General features: G+C 43.8%; 1 long non-coding RNA gene across 1 annotated transcript in view; it reads right to left on the reverse strand.

Moving 5' to 3' along the window:
• Positions 1-21,173, reverse strand: part of LOC143998226 (uncharacterized) — an 87,809-nt gene that overhangs the window by 14,744 nt on the left and 51,892 nt on the right. Inside the window, exon 3 of the long non-coding RNA XR_013277791.1 lies at positions 8,333-8,480. This is a non-coding gene — a long non-coding RNA (uncharacterized LOC143998226). The remainder of the gene's footprint in view (positions 1-8,332; positions 8,481-21,173) is intronic.

Raw genomic sequence — 21,173 nt, forward strand, 5'->3', positions numbered from 1 at the left:
TAGACCGTCAGGTGTCCGACTACATTGGGTTAACGGCCGATGTGGACGCTCTGAGGAGTGATGAACCCCTAGACTACTGGGTGGGCAGGCTTGACCTCTGGCCAGAGCTTGCCCAATTTGCAATCGAACTGTTGGCTTGCCCCTCATCCAGTGTCCTGTCCGAAAGGACGTTCAGCGCAGCAGGGGGGATTGTGACCGATAAGCGTACTCGCCTAGCTCACGACAGTGTTAACTACCTCACATTTCTAAAAATGAATGAGGCATGGATCTCGGAGGAATTCAACACATGTGATCAGTAGACCATGTATATGTCTATAAACAATTTTTGGAATCAAGCACACAGACCTTCTTAATTCATTTGGCTCACTTCCCTGACCCAAAAAAGCACACCGTACTATATGCCCCTACCCTCCTCTTTGAAGAGGTTGAGCGGTGTCATATTTCTACTGGGGCTGCTTATTATGAGGGGTTCCCACCATCCCTGTGCTGTGCTGACTTCCTCCTGGGTGTTCTTATTATGAGGGGCTCCCACCATCCCTGTGCTGTGCTGACTTCCTCCTGGGGGTTCTTATTATGAGGGGATCACACCATCCCTGTGCTGTGCTGACTTCCTCCTGGGGCTGCTTACGGTGCTGCTGTCAGCGCTGTATGTCACGGAGCTGCTGTCAGCGCTGTATGTCACGGAGCTGCTGTCAGCGCTGTATGTCACGGAGCTGCTGTCAGCGCTGTATGTCACGGAGCTGCTGTCAGCGCTGTATGTCACGGAGCTGCTGTCAGCGCTGTATGTCACGGAGCTGCTGTCAGCGCTGTATGTCACGGAGCTGCTGTCAGCGCTGTATGTCACGGAGCTGCTGTCAGCGCTGTATGTCACGGTGCTGCTGTCAGCGCTGTATGTCACGGAGCTGCTGTCAGCGCTGTATGTCACGGAGCTGCTGTCAGTGCTGTATGTCACGGAGCTGCTGTCAGCGCTGTATGTCACGGAGCTGCTGTCAGCGCTGTATGTCACGGTGCTGCTGTCAGCGCTGTATGTCACGGAGCTGCTGTCAGCGCTGTATGTCACGGAGCTGCTGTCAGTGCTGTATGTCACGGAGCTGCTGTCAGCGCTGTATGTCACGGAGCTGCTGTCAGCGCTGTATGTCACGGAGCTGCTGTCAGCGCTGTATGTCACGGTGCTGCTGTCAGCGCTGTATGTCACGGAGCTGCTGTCAGCGCTGTATGTCACGGAGCTGCTGTCAGCGCTGTATGTCACGGAGCTGCTGTCAGCGCTGTATGTCACGGAGCTGCTGTCAGCGCTGTATGTCACGGAGCTGCTGTCAGCGCTGTATGTCACGGTGCTGATGTCAGTGCTCTGTATTACGGTGCTGCTGTCAGTGCTCTGTATCTCCTGCACCCTCTTGTTTGCCTACCCTGGTCCCTGACCTTCCCTCTCCTCCATTGCCTTCATTAGCTCCATAGTCCTGAATTGTCAGAACAATTTCCCAAATAAAAAAAAAATGCTTGTAGTTATCGATCCCAAATTCACCTCATACATGTATTATGCTATTGTCCAGGTGGTGGGACTACGTGCTACCCCCTAATAATTACCCCGTGGCCGCAAATTCGACCTAAAGGTTTGCGAAATTCGCCTCCCATTGAAGTCAATGGAGCCCGCGGCGAACGGTCGTTTTCGCGAACGTTTGTGTCCGTTCGCGTTTCGCGTTCGCGAAACGTCCCGTCGGAAGTTCGTCCATCACTAGTCCCAGGAAGGAAGTATTTCTCAGAGAAGGGCATCCCAGAGCTATATGGCCATGTTCAGCGGCAAGTGAATGTATCTCTGGCACACAGTGTCGGTGCCAAGATACATCTGACCACAGACACGTGGTCTAGCAAACACGGGCAGGGAAGGTATATCAGTTTTACTGCCCACTGGGTGAACCTTCTGACGGCCGTCAAGCATGTAACCCGTGGCACCCGTGTAGATTTGGTTTTACCGCCACGGATTGCATGCAGGCCTGACTCTTCTTCTCCTCCTCCTACTCCATCCTCCTCCCTCTCCTCCTCAGCTGCCTCCTCCTTTTCCGCTGCTAGCGTCTCTTCCACTGCACCGCCCAAGCTCCCCAGAACCTATTCCACATGCCAGGTGAGACGTTGCCATGCCGTGCTGCGTCTGTTGTGCCTGGAAGCAAAGAGCCACACTGGCCCGGCACTCCTTTCAGCTTTGCGTTCACAGGCAGATGAGTGGCTAACACCGCTCAATTTGACAGTTGGTAAAGTGGTGTGTGACAACGGTGCCAATCTGCTTAGCGCATTGAAACAGGGCAAAATCACGCACGTGCCGTGCATGGCACACGTCTTAAACTTGGTCGTGCAGCGATTCCTTGTCAAATACCCTGGGGTCCAGGACATCTTGCGGCAGGCAAGGAAAATCTCGGCCCATTTCAGAAGATCTTACACGGCCATGGCTCGCCTTGCTGACATTCAGCGGCGACACCATCTGCCGGTCAGACGTCTTATTTGCGATTGCCCGACGCGATGGAACTCAACCTTCTATATGCTTGATAGGCTGCTCCAGCAGAAACGTGCAGTTAACGTCTACCTGTATGAACTCTGCGAAAGAAACGGTTCTGGGGAGCTGGGTTTTTTTTCACCGCGCCAGTGGCTGCTCATGCGCGACACATGCAGACTTCTGCGGCCATTTGAGGAGATCACCAAACTGGTCAGTCGCAGCCATGGCGCCATCAGTGACATGGTACCTTATGCCTTCTTTCTGGAGCGTGCATTGCGTCGTGTCATTGATCAGGCTGTGGAGGAGCAGGAGCGGGAAGATGAGGAAGTCGCAATGCTGGATGAATTCCCAGGGGGGGCTACTCTATCTGAGACAAGTCAACAACAGGAGTCTGATGAGGAGTCAGAGGAGGATGGTGCCGGGGCGGATGAGCAGGAGCAAGAAGAGCATGCTTTAAACCTTTCTGGGATCCCTGTTGTGCGAGGATGGGGAGAGGAGAATGAAGAGGACGACATTATCCTGGATGATGAGCAGGAGCCAGGCCACCACACCGCTTCCACTTTAGTGCAAATGGGGGCCTTCATGCTCCAGTGTTTTAATAGGGACCCCCGTATAAAAAGCATGAGGGTCAAGGACCAGTACTGGGTGGCAACGTACTTAGACCCCCGGTACAAACACAAAATGGCGGAAATGTTACCGCCGTCGCAGAGGGCTGTCAGAATGCAGCACTTCCAGGCCTTGCTTCGAGAAATGCTGCATTCTGCTTTTGCGTGCGCTGGCAGAGGAGCAATTCCCACTCCCAGAGAAGGATTTGCGGGTACCAATCCAACAGCGCCTGCAAGAAGAGGCCGGTTTGAAGATGTGTTGGTGACTTCGGATATGAGGTCATTCTTTCAGCCGACCCATCGACAGGTGTCATCCGGATCCAGCATCAGGGAACGCCTAGACCGTCAGGTGTCCGACTACATTGGGTTAACGGCCGATGTGGACGCTCTGAGGAGTGATGAACCCCTAGACTACTGGGTGGGCAGGCTTGACCTCTGGCCAGAGCTTGCCCAATTTGCAATCGAACTGTTGGCTTGCCCCTCATCCAGTGTCCTGTCCGAAAGGACGTTCAGCGCAGCAGGGGGGATTGTGACCGATAAGCGTACTCGCCTAGCTCACCACAGTGTTAACTACCTCACATTTCTAAAAATGAATGAGGCATGGATCTCGGAGGAATTCAACACATGTGACCAGTAGACCATGTATATGTCTATAAACTATTTTTTTAATCAAGCACACAGACCTTCTTAATTCATTTGGCTCACTTCCTTGACCCAAAAAAGCACACCGTACTATATGCCCCTACCCTCCTCTTTGAAGAGGTTGAGCGGTGTCATATTTCTACTGGGGCTGCTTATGATATCCCTGTGCTGTGCTGACTTCCTCCTGGGGGTTCTTATTATGAAGGGATCACACTATCCCTGTGCTGTGCTGACTTCCTCCTGGGGGTTCTTATTATGAGGGGATCACACCATCCCTGTGCTGTGCTGACTTCCTCCTGGGGCTGCTTACGGTGCTGCTGTCAGTGCTGTATGTCACGGTGCTGCTGTCAGCGCTGTATGTCACGGTGCTGCTGTCAGCGCTGTATGTCACGGTGCTGCTGTCAGCGCTGTATGTCACGGTGCTGCTGTCAGCGCTGTATGTCACGGTGCTGCTGTCAGCGCTGTATGTCACGGTGCTGCTGTCAGCGCTGTATGTCACGGTGCTGCTGTCAGCGCTGTATGTCACGGTGCTGCTGTCAGCGCTGTATGTCACGGTGCTGCTGTCAGCGCTGTATGTCACGGTGCTGCTGTCAGCGCTGTATGTCACGGTGCTGCTGTCAGTGCTCTGTATTACGGTGCTGCTGTCAGATGCCTCTATCACGGTGCATGTGTCATTCCGGTATGTCACGCTGCTGGTGATCATCTCCTGCACCCTCTTCTTTGCCTACCCTGGTCCCTGACCTTCCCTCTCCTCCATTGCCTTCATTAGCTCCATAGTCCTGAATTGTTAGAACAATTTCCCAAATAAAATAAAAATGCTTGTAGTTATCGATCCCAAATTCACCTCATACATGTATTATGTCATTGTCCAGATGGTGGGACTACGTTTTACCCCCTAATAATTACCACGTGGCCGCAAATTCGACATGAAGGTTTGCAAAGTTCGCCTCCCATTGAAGTCAATGGGGCCCGCGGCGAACGTTCGGTTTCGCGAACGTTTGGGTCCGTTCGCATTTCGCGTTCGCGAAACGTCCCGTCGGAAGTTCGTCCATCACTACTGCCAACATGAATTATAAGAATAGAAAGGGGGGACAGCAAAGATATAACTGTGAAAGGTAAAAATTAAGATGACACCATTTTAAACCTTTTAACAGCCTTCCAAAAAATGCAAACTGAATCAAATGGCAGCGAAAGATTCTCAGTATAACAACATTAAAATGCTTTCCTACAAGCCTGAAAAATATAGGAATGTCCAATAAACCAAACGACTGATCTAGCACCTGAAGAAATTAAAGAGAAGGGTTACAACGTTTGTATATGTTGAAATTATCAGACTCCCATCTACCTAATATTTTAATAATAGTATCATCTAAACCGATCCGGACAGCCACAGTAACTGCTCCAGTGCAAAAAGAATGCTTTTTAAAATGTCGAAGACCTAAATAATGTAAGCATTTATGTAGAACAGAAGTGAACTAAAATTTTGTAAGAGGTTGATGATCAAGGTGAATCAAAAAAACAAAACAAAATATTAGGCCTAACAGCTACAGTTTCTTGAAAAAGTATTTATACCCCTTGAAATTTTCTACATTTTGTCATGTTACAACCAAAAAACGTAAATGTATTTTATTGGAATTTTATGAGATAGACCAACACAAAGTGCCACATAATTGTGAAGTGGAAGGAAAATGATTTTAAATGTTTTTCAACTTTTTTTACAAATAAATGTGTGATATTTGTGGCGTGCATTTGTATTTAGTCCCCTTTACTGTGATACACCTAACTTAAATCTAAACTAATTGCCTTCAGAAGTTACCTAATTAGTAAATAGAGTCCACCTGTGTGTAATTTACTCTCAGTATGAATACAGCTGTTCTGTGAAGCCCTCAGAGGTTTGTTAGAGAACCTTAGTGAGCAAAAAGCATCACTAAGGCCAAGGAACACACTAGACAGGTCAGGGATAAAGTTGTGGAGAAGTTTAAAGCAGGGTTAGGTTATAAAAAAATATCCCATGCTTTCAACATCTCACAGAGCAATGTTCAATCCATCATCTGAAAATGGAAAGAGTATGGCATAACTGAAAATCTATCAAGATATGGGCGTCCTCCTAAACGGACAGGCCGGGCGAGGAGAGCATTAATCAGAGAAGCAGCTAAGAGGCCCATGGTAACTCTGGAGGAGCTGCAGAAATCCACAGCTCAGGAGGGAGAATCTGTCTACAAGACAACTGTTAAGCACCATACACACGATCAGAAATTCTGCCAGCAAAAGTCGGATGAGAGCTTTTTGTCAGAAATTCTAACCCTGTGTATGCTCCATTGGACATTTTCTGGCAGAATTCCAGCCAGCCAAAGATCGACAGCATGTTCTCTATTTTTCGGTGGGAAAAAGTTCTGATCGGAAATTCCAATCGTCAAATTCCGACATGCAAAATTCTTACGCTTGCTCGGAAACAATTTGACGCATGCTCGGAAGCATTGAACTTAATTTTCTCGGCTTGTCGTAGTGTTGTGCGTCACCGCTTTCTTGACAGTCGAAAGTTCAGAGAACTTTTGTGTGAACATGTGTATGGAAGCCAATCATGAGTGGAATTCCGTCGGAAGAACGATCCAAGATTTTTCTGATGGAAAATCCGCTTGTGTGTACGGGGCATTAGTCGTGCACTCCACAAATCTGACCTTCATGGAAGAGTGACAAGAAGAAAGCCATTGTTGAAAGAAAGCCAAAAGAAATCCAGTTTGAAGTTTGCGAGAAGCCACGAGGAGGACACCGCAAACATGTGGAAGAAGGTGCTCTGTTCAGATGAGAACAACATTTTTGGCCTAAAAGCAAAACACTATGTGTGTAAGAAAACTAACACTGCACATCACTCTGAACAAACCCTCCCAAACGTGAAACATGGTGGTGTCAGCATCATGTTTTGTGGTTGCATTTTTTCAGCAGGGACAGGGAAGCTGGTCAGAGTTGATGGGAAGACAGATGGAGCCAAATACAGGGCAATCCTAGAAGAAAACCTGTTAGAGTCTGCAAAAGACTTGGGAATGGGATGGAGATTCACCTTCCAGTAGGACAACAACCTTAAACATACAACCAGTGCTACAAAAGAATGGTTTAGATCAGTGGTCATCAACCCTGTCCTCAGGGCCCACTAACAGGCCAGGTTTTATGTATTACCTTGGGGAGATGCAGACTAGAATATTGCAATCACTGAGCAGCAAATTATATCACCTGTGATGTATTTCAGTTATCTTGCAAACCTGGCCTGCTAGTGTGCCTTGAGGACAGGGTTGATGACCACTGGTTTAGATCAAAGCATATTCATGTGTTAGAGTAGCCCAGTCAAAGTCCAGACCTAAATCTAATTGAGGATCTCTGAGGATGCATTTTTTCAGCAGGGACAGGGAAGCTGGTCAGAGCTGATGGAAAGACAGATGGAGCCAAATACAGGGTAATCTTAGATAACCTGTTAGAATCTGCAAAAGACTTGACAATGGGATGGAGGTTCACCTTCCAGTAGAACAGCTACCTTAAACATACAGCCAGAGCTACAAACGAATGGTTTAGATCAACGCATATTCATGTGTGAGAGTAGTCCAGTCAAAGTCCAGACCTAAATCCAATTGAGAATCCGTGGCAAGACTTTAAAATTGCTGTTCACAGATGCTCTCCATCCAATCTGACAGACCTTGAGCTATTTTGCAAAGAAGAATGGGCAAAAATGATACACTCTAGATGTGCAAAGCTGATAGAGACATCCCCAAAAAGACTTGCAGCTGTAAATGCAGCGAAAGGTGGGTCTACAAAGTATTGACTCAGGGGGGCTGAATACAAATGCACAAAATACTTTTTACATATTTGTAAAAAAAAATTGAAAACCATTTATCATTTTCCTTTCACTTCACAATTATGAGCCACTTTGTGTTGGTCTATCACATAAAATCCCAATAAAATACATTTACGCTTTTGGTTGTAACATGACAAAATGGGGAAAATGTCAAGGGGTATGAATGCTTTTTCAAGGCACTGTAAACATTTATTAATAACTTTAGAAGGACAAATCATGGAATCACCACATGAGTAAAGATGAACCCAACAACCTTTACCAAACTGGTCTGTTTTGGATTTCTGTATGAAAATACAGATACTAGAAATAAAAGTAGAAACCTCTTGAAACATAAGCCCAGAATTGCCCCATTTGTTTTGAGGTACTAATTCCAAAATCCGTAATGCAGCAAAGTAGGACAACACAACACAACAAATTTAAAAGCAATGGATGGCATATAGTGAAAGTGGACAAAACACAGTTGTCGTAAGATATCAAATGAAATGGATCTACACCATACATGTGTAAAAGTGTTTTTTTTTTTTTTTTTTTATAACCTTTAAGGACTGGCCTAACCAAAAAGAACACTATTGCATGGTGGAAGATTACTGAGTTTAAGAAAGAAAGAAAGAAAGAAAGAAAGAAAGAATCTGGACAAAACTTAACTATTTGTCTATGAAACAAATTGGTCAGGCATTAACACACAAAAAAGAGAAGATCGATTTCTGAGAATGATATTCAAAATTAAAGCAGAAAGCCTTGTTAAATGAAAGCCACCTTTCCCATGCAGCTGAATCCTCGGTCCGTGTGCGGTGCAAGTTTTTAATAGCGTTGAAAAGGCTGATTAAATTAGATTCCACAGATAATCTGGGCAAGCACAATCTTCCGGATCCCCATGAGGAAGTAACTGTTGGAAATGAGGCATCTGGAAAAGGGACAAAGAATTTGAAATATTATTACATTTACCAGGAACATATTTAGCTTTTACCCAAATGTTGAGTGAATAATAATTATTTTATTAGAAAAACATTCACCCCAGAGCTAAAAAGCAGCAACAATTTTTAAAAGTTCCACCAAAACAATTTTCTATTTAGCCTTTTAAACAACCCAAGCTCCACAAAGAAAATGAGTGCACCAGATGGCTGCAAACCTCTTGGACCCAGCCGCATCTATGGACAACTCAGCAACAAAAAATAAAGTAATCTTGAAAATTGATCTGCCATTGTATTCATCAAAATATTCAAACCATATTAGCAGATCATCTTTAAGACCACTAGATAAATTAATATGTTAAAAGGGACATTTTAAGCCAACCGTTACAAGGGATACGTGTATAGAAAAAAAAACTACCAACTAGCATAATTCTAGATGCAAAGAAAAAAATCAATTTTTTCTATAGATTAAGAAAGAAATGGATAATTTAGGTTTAGAAATCTTAGATTCCGGAAGTTTAAATTGTAATAATGAAGTATCAATGTTGGTATCAAGAAAATCAATTGGAACAATCGACAGCAGAATACCAAAATGAGCAATGATATAGCAAAAAAATGTAAATAAAAAATAACAAAGAGGAATATATGGTGGATCGATAAACAAAAATTTGTGAATGGTGCTATAGAAATCAGATTAATTTGATAATATATTGTAGAAAGCACACAAAAGTCTCAAACTAGGAGCAGGATAGGGAACAGCCCATAGGTAAACACAAATCACATGAAAATAAAACCTTTTAAAATATAAACCGTGGGAATTAAATGAATGTGGCGAGACAGGTTTAACATCTGCTTTTGCTAGGAGAGCACTTTTACCAAAATATCTATCTGGTACCATCATCGAAAGTGGAATAAGAGACAGACGATAGAGAGCTATGGATTTCAACACAGAGAATTATCTTTTGGAAAGGATAAATAAGAAGGCCAGTATGGTGGCCTGAATTTATGGGAGGAGCCTGGAGGGTATTTAAGCAGCCCACTCGCCCATGCTCTTTGTTGGTTCAGTGCGCAAGGCCTACTCTTCCCAGCTCACCTCATTTTCGTGAGTCTGTGCATTCGATCGCAAATGCATTGCGGCTTCTCCGTTCGTGGTCTTTGTCGGCGGTTCCGGCTCACTGTCGCAGGTAGTATTCAAACCTTTTAGTATCATGTGTAATCTTGCGTTTGGTTATGCTTCCTATCCTGCATTTTCGTAAAAAACCTGCCTCCGAGTTGTTGTTGCTCATGTCCCAACCTCATTCGGCACAGGCGTAGTACATTCGTAAGTTCCTTCTGCCAAACATACGATTCATTTGTAAATCCAAGCCTCCGAGCCGATGTTGGTTGTTGTTCCGATATCACTCGCCATAGGCTTCACTGGTTATAAGATTCACTGCCCATGGGGTTGTCGTCTCAACCATTTGCAGATGAACATGTATTGTTTGTATGGGTTCTGTGACTGATTGAGGTGGTAATTAGACTCACCTGGGGTAATTAGACCCACAAACACGGGGTGTGGTATTTCTCATGGAGTGCGAATGTGGGGCATACTATGTTGGTAAAACCAAACAAGAATTCCATCGACGAATGTCCAAACATGTCTACAGCATGGAAATTGGCAATTATTATTTGCCAATAGGACGACATGCTGTGAAAGTACACAACTACAGAATGCCCAAGATTTCATTCACCGCCCTGGATCGAATACATATCCCTGAACGGGGGGGTGATTGGAATAAGACCCTACTCCAACACGAACAGAGGTGGATACACAAACTGAATGGCACCTCTTTTCCAGGACTCAACGAGTCGGTCTCCTTTGCCCCTTTTTTAAAGAGGTTCACCTCTGGAAGGACACAGTAGAGACCACTTGTTGAACCTGTCCTTATTCGGCTGGTTCGGTTGTTCCCCTCATTTTTAAGTGTTCCCTCAGTTAAATCTCCCGGTCATGCCTCTCTAAATTATTGGAAACACTTTAGCCTTTGTTACTACACTTGGGGTCTAGATAGTGTACCTCGTATGGCTAATGCTTTATAAATATTAGTTACCTTGCTGTTACATATTCATTGTGGTCGTGCTCTATGTAATGCACACATTTGTATGCAAATAATATGTATGATATATATGTGAATTAATGTGATCAATATGGAATGACACAATAGGATTGATGAGATAAATTTGTGCCAATGTGGTGTTGTGTTTGGGCGCACCTCCTGTGTCTCCTCCCCCCCAATGCCCTCCCCCCTTTTTTTTCCCTCACTCCTACACTCCCTGTCCCACTCAACCTTTTTCGGGCGTTGTGGGGGTGTGGACCAATGTGGTGTGCCGTAGCCACAGTACCACATGCCCCTCCCCCCCTTTGGGGATGCTATTCCCCACTATCATGGTCCTGTCGCCATTTGTTTTGGAGGAGAGGGGCACCCTGTCGTGACTTCCCGGCAAGGGTAGGAGGGGTCTTGTTCATCAACACGAGCCCCTCCATTTGTCACCTCTTGTGATATGGGCGGGTTCTTAGCGTCCATCCATGGGGGAAATTTATTCCCTTGCCGGGGGCATCCTTGGACACTTCCGGACTCATGCTTCGTGCGCACCCGCGATATAGCGGGTGCGCACAACGTATTGACGTCACGCAGTTACAACGGAAGTGACGTCAGTTCGGGGCCGTTCGCGGCCTTCCGGGGCGGCCACACGTGGTCCACCTATTTAGGTGGCCATGCGGAATGGGGCAGCTATCGGCCATTAGGCATGTGGATGACACCTGTGAGGAACTCTGGGGCTTAGTATAAATATTCTCCCAAGTAAGAAGGGCACATTTACTGCCTATTTTTACATGAGGAAGGACTTAGGAATTTCCAGCTCTCGGACGGTACGTACGGCTAACTTTTCCCTGCTTGCGCCTACTCATCTCTTATATTTATGTATTATTTTCTATATATTTTCTTTGTAAGAAATTTGGTATAACAACACCCTAAGTTACTTATTTATTAATTTATAGATTGGGCGACTCTATATCTGAGTCTGTGACTGCGTCTGTTACCTATCCCGGGCTAGGTCCTTGTTTACAGTCCCCCCTTTTCCTACAGGGTTACCCTTTTACTAACACTATCTATTCAGGTAATACAGGTAATAACCTTGATCTTTATGATTCTGTTTACCTTACTAGGCTTGCATGTCCACTTTGGTTTTTGTTGTTGTGAGTTTTATTTATTAATTATTTTTTTTTTCTCACATTTTTCACACACACAATGTATGCACTAGTTCATCAATACACATTTGGTTTCATCCAGGCACCACTGTCATCATTATGTTGTTCACATTAGAGCTGCCACGACGCGTCGACGTAATCGACTACGTCGACTAAGAAAATACGTTGCGTGCGTTCTGGGGGTCGATGCGTCACAGTGGGGGCAGTGCTTAGTATCTAGCGCTGCCCTCCGTGCCGCTGTCCCCCTCTCTTCTCCCCCACCGTCCCCCTCTATTCTCCCCCGCCGTGCCGCCGTCCCTAGGGGTGCAATGGATCATCACCGATCCGTGATCCGAGCGCACATGCCACGCTCCGCGGAGCGCTCTGCGGTCTCGGCCTTAGGAGAGGCCGCGGCTTTGGCCTAGCTCCGAAGAGGCGGCCATCTTTCTACACCCAGGCGTTTACAATGTGATCGCTCCGACGACACACGACATGACGCCGGTTTCTCTCTCCCCTCTCTGTACTGATCTGTGCAGTGGAGGGGAGAGGTCGGATGGAAGCAGCCATCCCTCCATACCCAGCCAATACCCTGCCAGCCCAATACTCTATAATACAATATTCTGCAATGCAATACAATACTCTGCTGCAAAACAATACTCTGCTGCAATACAATACAATACTCTGCCCGCCAATACTCTGCCAGCCAATACAGTACAATACTCTGCCCGCCAATACTCTGCCAGCCAATACAGTACAATACTCTGCCCGCCAATACTCTGCCAGCCAATACAGTACAATACTCTGCTCGCCAATACTCTGCCAGCCAATACAATACTCTGCCCGCCAATACTCTGCCAGCCAATACAGTACAATACTCTGCCCGCCAATACTCTGCCAGCCAATACAATACAATACTCTGCCAGCCAATACAATACAATACTCTGCCAGCCAATACAATACTCTGCCCGCCAATACTCTGCCAGCCAATACAATACTCTGCCCGCCAATACTCTGTCCGCCAATGCATTGCAATACTCTGCCCGCCAATGCATTGCAATACTCTGCAATGCAATACAATACTCTGCAATACAATACTCTCAAGGTTATCCAAAGGATTAAATTAGCTAATCAAAAAAAAAAACACTAGATTCATTAAAAAATAAAAAAAATAATCGGATAGTCGTTGACTAATCAAAAAAATAATCGATCGATTAGTCGACAGACAAATTAATCGTTAGTTGCAGCTCTAGTTCACATCACTTGCACATTGTTTACTTTTTTCACCCCAACACACACACAGTTTCTTTTGTTTTATACACAGTATGCACTATATCACTCACACATCTCACACAGTCAACACACATTCCACTACAAAACATAACCCAATTTTTTTTTTTTTGTGTTCCTCACTTTTTTCCTTTTTTGTGCACAGTGTGGGTTTTTTTTGTCGGACTGCCATATTGTCGGACTGCCAACGTCCACACCCACTCCCTATGTCCATGGGGGGTGAGGTATGTGTGTGACCTCTCGCCAGGGCAGGACTTACCATTGGGCTTGACTGGGCTCAAGCCCATGGGCCCCCGCCCAATAGGGGGCCCCGCAGAGATACATAGCCAAGTGCACTCGGCTCAGCTCCGCTCACAGTCCCGCCCTATGATGGACTTAACACAGGGACTGGGCGTGACTGTGAGCCGAGCCGAGTACTCTCGGCTACTCTCGGCTCCGCTTGGGACTGCGAGAGGACCCAAGAGCCGCCAAGAGAACCCGAGAGCCGGCGAGAGCCCCCGCGAGCCAGCAAGAGCCCCCGGGAGCCGCCAAGATACACAGGACTCTGTATCTCGGCGGCGCCATTTTGAAACTTGAAGACTGCAATGACAAGGCTGCAAATGACAAAGCTATACTGACAAGGCTGCAAATGACACTGACAAGGCTGCAATGACACTGGACAAGGCTGCAGATGGATGGGCAAGGCTGCAGATGGACACCGATAAGGCTGCATTAATGGGCATTTAAATGTAAGTTTTTGTTTTTCCCTTAAAATTCCCTCCTAAACTTGCGGTGCGTGTTATACGCCAGTGCGTGTTGTACGCTGATAAATACGGTAATGTATAGATGGTAGGGCCCGAAAGTGTCTCAAGCCCAGGGGCCCCCACCACCCTAAGTCCTGCCCTGCCACTTGCAAGCCACGACATTGGACCCCTAATCTTTGCCATTTGGCGACACTTTTGGACTTGGTGACATCCTTGATAAGTGAAGGGAAATTGAGGCAGTCATTCGGAGGGGGTACTCCACTGAAAGTACTTCATTTTATCCCTTTGGACGTGCACTATTGGGTAAATTATACTAAAATATTCACAGGTATTCACAATATAAACAATTAATATTTGATGTATTTATTTATTACATTTTTGTTTTATAACAGACCATTTCTCTGAAGACGACACCTTCAGCGGGTTGAAACGCGTTAGTACTATACCTCCACTGTTGTTATATTGTACAGTGTCAGTAATAGTTGTGTCTGCTTCTGCACATCCATCGTTATTATTGTATTTTTTATATAGCTCTTATGTTACATTATTTTTTCGTTTGGAGTTTTTCAATTGTTTAGTTGGAGCTCATGTTTTTACCTTTGTGCCATGGTGTTTTCATGGTAATAAACATATTAAAATACTTTTTTACTCTACTCTGTCATACTATTAGTGTTTTTGCTGCCTAAAAACCCTGATTGTGGGGGAACTTGTTCCATTTTTATATCTATTTGGGGTGAACAGCACTCTCCAAGCCCCTCGGGGCAGTGTGTTCTTTTTTAGTGTTATTAGACCCACCTGGTGCCTTGTCTGCACTTGATTAGCCTGGCGAGCTGGGTGGTTGGTATGTGTTCAGTTTCAGAGCAAGGGATGGCATACACTCTACAACCAATTCGTATCAGATTAATTTAATATTCCTTACTACAGATTCATATTAAATTAATTTCATACATTTTACAACCGATTTGTATCAGAGTAATTTCTCTTTACAACTGATTCATATCAGATACATTGCATACTTTCTACCATTGCCATTCCTTGTTTCCCCCATCCCGTGTGTGTTTTAGGTCCTGCAGCAGAACTTACGAATCGTTTACACATGGTTCTTTTTTCCTTTATGTAGCGGCCATAACCCTTGTAGGGCGGCCTTGACTTTTTGGGCTTACCAGTTACCTCCGCTCTAGCCAGAGATCATGGCAGTCAGCACATTGACTCAAAACTTGAAGCAATTCTATGAACGTGTACAATTTGTAACTAAGGGTGAATAGGAACCTTTTTCCTCAGTACCTGGAACGTTCTCTGTCTCCTCAATGGTACTGGAAAAACGTGAATTTGTCAATGTCCTTCCCAACTTAGTAACCAGGCACTTCTCAGGATGCCACTTGTTGACCCTCCTCCAAAGAGTCCTCCCCTGGTCACTTCCACGAGCTGAGCTGCCTCTCCAAGCCGAGAACACACCCAGACACCTTGAATCCTCCCTCAGTTACTGCGTCTCGGACCAGCCGGTTCTGAGTCTCAAGAACAGACGGATTCATACCCCAGACCAGGCAGGTCTATTGGGGGCATCTAACAGGAACATGTTGCGGGATGTCGAACACCCCATGACCGGGATCCCTCACGGGGCTACCCTGGTCCTGAAACCAGAACAGACCACACAGGCCTCACAAACTCCTCTCTTGAACCACATGACCCAACCCTTTTAAGTACCCCTTCCCAGACTCCCCAGCGGGCCCTCGCACTCCCACTGATTGGTTCCGAGAAGGCTGATACCCAAAACATCCAACCGGGCCTGGTTCTGGCGTGCCATGTGCACCTCACTGTTCACATGACCAGGCAGAACTTCTAGCACAGCCCGGCCAGACTGATATTAAGGCCAACCTATGTAATTAACCCTCAGAACCCCTACTGTTCTGAGTCAAGAAGTAAATTTACATGCGTATGACATTGTGTCCAAAATGTCATCCGCTACATTTATTTACCAAACCAAAATTATTTTTTGTGTGTCATGCGCAGCGCCACACCACACTCTTCGGGTGTGTTGCACACCCGCCACAGTCCAATGCGAACACATGGTCACTGTTGCAGGTAGGATTCGTTACCGTGTTTGTCATGTCAAAACTTGTAGCCACTTGCGGTGTCGCCTGTACCATGTGTTTGGTTCCCGCAGTGGAACTTACAAATTATTCATACTCACTTCTTGCGTTCTATTTTCTACACCAAACCTTGTTGTGTTGCTTCATGTAAGGCATCAGGCCACACGTTCCCGATATGTTGCACTCCAGCCACAGTCCACCGCAAACTCACTTGCATGGCCCACTGTCGCAAGTAAGATTTGTTACCACATTCTTTATGTCCTATCAACTCGTTGCCATTCGCTGTCTCCCATATCATTCATTAGTATGGAACCTACCAATCAAATGGACGTTGTCCTTATCCCTTATAGCTGCTCGCTTAAGAGTACGGTGAAGCCCCATACACATTATCAGATTATCTGCTGATTTACCAAAACCATGTAGTAGAAGGGCCTGCCTGATTGCATACACATTGAAACTCCTAAGGTTTGTCCTCATATTATATGGTTTTGGTAAATCTGAAGGAAAAACGCAGCAGAAAATCTGATAGTGTGTATGGGGCTTAAGCAGCCAAACAAACCAAGTGTTTCTATCCTTTTCTCCGTAACCCAATTCTAATTCGTTGAGACCCTTGCAGTCATGTAAAACCATAGCAGCAGCCTGTCACTCTTGTTGAGACCCTTGCAAAACGCAATATCGTCTCCGCTACCCCCACTCATAAAAAATAAATAAATAAATAAAATAATAATATATAATAAACCTTTACCACCATGCATCCTCGGCCCAGTAACCTGACATCTGTTGTGACCCCTGCAACCATGCAAATTGTCTCAGCAGCCTGACACCCTTCTTGAGACCCTTGCAAAATGCAACATTGTCTCAGTAAACCTCTCACTCATCAAAAGACCTTGCCGCCATGCAATCTTGGCCTAGCAACCGGACTCCTGTTGAGACCCTTGCAACCATGCAAATCATCTCAGCACCCTTGTTAAGACCCTTGAAAAATGCAACATTGTCTCAGCAACCTCTCACTTGTCAAAAAAATAAATAAACCCCCCCTTTGTCACCACGCAATCTCGGCCCAGCAACCAGACACCTGTTGAGACCCTTGCAACCATGCAAAATTGTCTCAGCAGCCTGACACCCTTATTGAGACCCTTGCAAAAGCTTTTTTTAAACTCACACATATGAAAATGCATGTAAATGCTCATAACAAGCTACTATTATGTGCTTCCTTTTCTTCTGCTAAGTACACCATTGAGATCATTTTGTTAAATCTGCTTGCTAAGTGCTAAAATATCCCTGTTGATCCTGCCAGAAATCCAATGAACTTGTACCTTTCTGTACACCCTTGCCTGTGCTGCACTCACTGATATCTCAAACCGCGTTATCTGTATCATCGCTGTTAACCGTTAACACCCCTTCTTTGTTATAGATAAGAGGAGAGAGGCAGGTGTTCTATAGTCCAAATCATGAGCAAGCAATCTGAGATAACGATGCTGCTCTTTCATAGATGCAGTTGTCACCCTATAACAGGAAGTGTATTAATGGCAGGATCTCCAAATGAAAATACAAGAAAAAAAAATTATATATATAATATATATTTAGACCTAGTACAGGAACAGGTAGAAATATAGTGTCTTAATATGCCATTCAATTTTGATCTGTATACTGAGAATGCTTGTTTAGCTTTTGAACACTGAAAACATCACTCATTTTCTTTTATAGGAAATTCATTTGTACTGTCCACTTCTTTGTATTCTTGTATTTGTATTGCAACCTTCATACAATAAAGACATTTAGGTAAAAAATCTTACAATGGACTCCAAACTGTTACAGTTTCCTTTTACTTGGCAGTATTTTGCATCATTTACTGGAGTAGTGATTTCATTGGTACAGTAGCATATGCACCGATCCATACTTATCATTGTTATGAAGGTAAAATCTCTGTTGTTTATCTACTAGGGCAAGGATATGTATTCTCAGCATAGCATATTTAACGTGGCAATTAAAATTTTTACTGATGCCATCCCCAATGTGCATCCCGTTAGGGTCACCCCAGTTCTATATTGAAAATATAAATAGTTCAACCATTTTTAGACACTTTCTTATCTGTTACTAAACAAATAAGAAAGTGTCTAAAAATGGTTGTAATTTTTTTATTTTCAATATAAACAGGTAAAAATAAGAAGTATTGAGTTCTGTATAAAAGTAAAGTCCAAAATCCAACCATATTCCAAAGGGTACAATATGCAGTACACAAATGTACAATTCCTCTTATAACCATACCATTACATAGCTCATATGATAAGTTGGCACATACTGTAAAAGACACACTTATTCCACTCTGGGCATTACCGTAACAACAATATAAAGCTGATAGAACTTCAGGTAATATAATAAAAATGACCTAACCTATGCAGGGTCAGCTATATTAAACAGAGTTAAAATAGAGACAAGAGTGGAAATGGACATGAAGGAAATAAGAAAAGGGAAAGAACAAGATGAGGTCCAGCTACATTGTGAGCATGTGACTAATTGCCTACATTAAAGACAGAAGACATCATAACCTACTGCATGTTGGCCAAAATGACCAGGTTGAAACAACAGTATAAGTAAGATTTAAAATGTTCGGAGTTCATATATAATAACCAAGGACGCAAGGTTTTAAAATTAGTTTTAATTCTTTCATACAAATGGGTCATCAAGCCATTCATTCTCATAATATGACATAGTTCCTTAGCCCATTCAGCTTCGTAGGGCTTACTGGAGATTTCAAATGGTGCGGTATAACTGCACGAGTTCACAGTGAAAGAAACAAAGACCCTTCTTAATGCAAGGAACAGATCCTGGTAAGATCGACAGTAAAGCAATTTGAAGGGTTTGTGGTATGTCGCATGAGGGCACTTGGCAGAATATGAAGAAGACATTTGCACAAAAAGGTTGGCTACATGGGCAATCTCCCCATATAAGACATATTATAGCCTCGACTCTACCCACATCTCCAGCAGGTATCCAGGATAGAAGGTATCGAAATGGTCCTATATTGGTGAATATATCAAAATATCAGAATATATTCTCTATAACCTTGTATTTCACAGAGCCTATATCTCTGAGCTATTTATTTTCTTTGTATTGTTAAGTGAGTTGACATAATTTGACTTACACAGCATAGTGTGCTTTGTTATGCTTTGGATTGCATTGTTCTTGCTAATTGATATTACAGATGTCATCATATTTCTTGTGGTAAGGATAAATAATTAAAAAAAGAACAAAACGTGTATTTCAGATTAGCAGCTCTTTGAAAATAAAAATAGACTATTGCTTCCATTATTCTGTGAGACACAATAGGTCATCTGAGCCAAATTTCTGCTTTTAGGTTTATTTATGGTGACATTGAGCTATTATCATAGGCATGCAGATTCCTCCTGTTTAAAACCACTGCTATGTCAGCAAAGCCAATAGTGCTCCTAAAAAAATGTAAAAAAAAAATAACTAAAAAAATGTAATTGTAAAAAATAATAAAAAATAAAAATTACTGACACCATCCACTGCCCTACTAGCACCAATCTCTGTCCTACTGACACCATCCACTGCTCTACCGACACCATCAGTATATATACACATGCATGTGTTTGAGCTTTGAGGTGCACACCCTAATGCAACAGGATGTGTACACCTATGGCTACTATTATATACTACTATTATATATTTATATATCATTATATTTAATCTCTTACTTGCCATTTCCAGGTTTCTTATTGACTTTTATCAATATTCTTAAAGGAGTTGTAAAGGCAGAAGGTTTTTTATCTTAATGCATTCTATGTATTAAGATAAAAAACCTGTGTGTAGCAGCCTCCCCAGCACCCCCTAATTACTTACCTGTACCTCATCTCTCTCCAGCGATGTCCAGAAATGTCTGAGCCATCCAGGACATTCCTCCTGATTGGCTGAGACACAACAGTGACGCCATTGGCTCCCACGACGGTCAATCAAAGTCAGTCAGCCAATTAAGGGAGAGAGGGGGTGTAGCCAGGTCAGAGTGTCTGAATGGACACAAGGAGATCTGACTCTGCACCAGTGCCCCCATAGGAAGCTGCTGGCTATGGGAGCACTAGAAAGGAGGGAGGGGCCAGGAGCAGCAAAGAGGGGCCCAAGAAGAGGAGGATCCGGGCTGCTCTGTGCAAAACCAACTGCACAGAGGAGGCAAGTATAATATGCTTGGTATTTTAAAAAAAAGGAACAAGCCTTTACAATCACTTTAATTCTTTTTCTTATTTTTTTTTTTTTTTTACAATGTTCTTTCTTATGATAACAGTAAGATAGATGGCTAATTCATCTACTCCTAATCGCATAAACGAATGAATATTTTTCATGTGTCTGACATTTTTATTTGCTGAAAAGATTATTTAAATTATAAAAAGCTTAGAAGCCAAAAAACATTTTCAGACTGTAATTGAACTTGAAATTTTCTGCTTCATAACAGAGACTAATTTCTTCAATTTCAATAAAAAATGAATGGTGTATTTAGTAACCTTTTACCATTGTATTATTACTTTTTTCAGCATCCTTTATTACTAGTAATAAAATATGAACACTGTATAAAAAGCAAGGAAAATAGTAAAAACAATGTTTTTGTGAAAGAAGATAATAAGCATATTCCAATGTATTTATGTGTGAATAATAAGCAAGACACGACAACAAATGATGCCCATTTTTACTTGGTGTTCAGATATTGACCATGCTTATTACTGTGTTCATATTTTATTCCTGAATCTGAAGTTATGCCCTTTTTTTCCCTTGATTGTAAGCTCTAACAAGCAGGGCACTCTGATTCCTCCTGTATTAAATTGTATTGTAATTGTACTGTCTGCCCCATGTTGTAAAGAGCTGTGCAAAGTGCAAACTGTATAATAATAATAATAACTACTTTACAGTATATTCATAGTAGCATTTACGCCAGCCATTCATGGGACAAAATTCAGCCAATTTAGCACGACCGGACGAATATCGTTTTTAACATTTTTTTATGGGCACCATGGTTGTACAAAAGTTGATCTACCGATCGACTTCTGTACAACCAGCCTGCCGTGTTTTTCCTGGATCGATCACATGGCCAGCAGCAATAATCATTGGACTCTGACAGTGAAGAAGTCTCCCTGCAGTCAGAATATAATACCTCAGTGGGGAGGATTCCCCCAGCCACATTGAGGGTGTGGATGGGGAAATCAAGTCATTTTTTTTTCAATGACTAATGTATGATTTGCCTTAAATGAGAAGTACAGCAAAAGCTCATTTGGATGTACTTCTCCTGTGGATCACATAAGTTTGTTCTGCACTTGTGTGACCCATTTTCAGCAG

This window comes from Lithobates pipiens, unplaced genomic scaffold, assembly GCF_037356315.1.
Source record: "Lithobates pipiens isolate NorthernLeopardFrog02 unplaced genomic scaffold, aLitPip1_a1.2 Scaffold_19, whole genome shotgun sequence".
NCBI classification, from domain to species: Eukaryota; Metazoa; Chordata; class Amphibia; order Anura; family Ranidae; genus Lithobates; species Lithobates pipiens.